The sequence below is a fragment of the Asparagus officinalis genome, chromosome 5 (assembly GCF_001876935.1).
Source record: "Asparagus officinalis chromosome 5, Aspof.V1, whole genome shotgun sequence".
NCBI classification, from domain to species: Eukaryota; Viridiplantae; Streptophyta; class Magnoliopsida; order Asparagales; family Asparagaceae; genus Asparagus; species Asparagus officinalis.
In genome coordinates, this window is record NC_033798.1 from 110,267,183 (window position 1) to 110,268,611 (window position 1,429).

The 1,429-nt window shown below is 34.2% G+C and overlaps 1 protein-coding gene across 1 annotated transcript in view; it reads left to right on the top strand.

Moving 5' to 3' along the window:
* The window catches only part of LOC109840664 (ubiquitin-conjugating enzyme E2-17 kDa), a 20,438-nt gene that overhangs the window by 17,449 nt on the left and 1,560 nt on the right, over nucleotides 1–1,429 (top strand). The gene's annotated exons all lie outside the window — the stretch shown is intronic.

The window sequence follows — 1,429 nt, forward strand, 5'->3', positions numbered from 1 at the left end:
ATATGGTTATTTTCAAGAGATCAGGCTGTTATTGTTCATGATTATATGCCCTTTACATACAGCTGCATGTGAGCATCCAAAATGTTTTAGAATTGTTGATTAGGCGTGCACAAGCACATGAAAAGGCCTATTAACTCATCTATTGCTAAGATCATCGATCAGAATGTCTTCAACAAAAAGTTGTAAAGCGGTGGTAGATATAAATTCTTGAACCAGTAACCAGATCTGCAATGGGCTGACCCTATGTTGCATGGGTACTTCTATTTGGAGCCTTACATGTGTTGTACCCATACCCAACATCGAAACTTCAGAGGACACTCCTTGCATATGAATTTAAAACACTCAATTATAGAATACATATATTGATTTAAAACACTCGAGATATACTTTCGAGACGTATATCCTACACTTCACATGCAATTCTTGAAACTCATTGGACATAAGTTGGGTTGGTTTCAATTTGTACCCAGTTCAAAACTATGATTTCAAGGGTCATTTGGATCAGGTTAAAAAGAACAAGTAATTTTCAAATTTATATGTCTATATTTTAAATGAAACATATAAATATTATATAAATTTTATTTCATAGAACGTGAAATGAAAAATAATATTGACCTAATATACATTTATTATTAAATATACATGTATTTATTATTAAATATACATGTATGTGTAGCCGTGTTCCCGTTCCCTACCTCTTACAAAATTGCCGTGTCCCCTACCCACACCTGTTCCCGTACCTGTACCTGTGTAACTTAGGACTGACCCATAGCTTTTGAAGAGACCTCATATTTGATATAATATTTCTAACTTTATTTGTCTGGACTACGTAAATTAACAAGATAACTAGAAAGCCTCTATCCATAGATGTTCCAGCTTCATTAACCCTTTCGTTGTCATTATCTCAAAATTATCTTCTTTGTTACATTAGCAACTATCGATGAGTTCCTTTCTCATAGCCTTGATCCAAGTATATTTGGCTATTGTACTCATTAGTCTGGTTTTCACATGTTCAACCCATCCCAAAGCTTCTCATTCATCTCGTCCTGTATTAGAATTACCTCCGACTTCCTACTTTAACCTGCTTACACATGTGCAGATAAAAGGATATACAAAGAGAAAGCTGAGTACCAATTCCTGTATTCGAGGTTTCTAGTTCAGTCATTAGAGACTATTTTTTCCCCTTTACATGGATATACAGCTATGTCAATATCCAAATCTAATGGGTAAAACTTGCTGGAATATATTTTGGTTGTTAAGATAAGAGGCTCATTAACTCTTAGAGTATTTCAGGGTTGATAATCAGAAAGTTTACAATTTCTATAGCTCTCCATTTCTAATGAACACATTTTCCAGATTGTACATGTCAACTTTTACAGGAGAATAGGTCTTGGCCAATTAGAGATTTGCTGCTGATTCAGACCAAAAT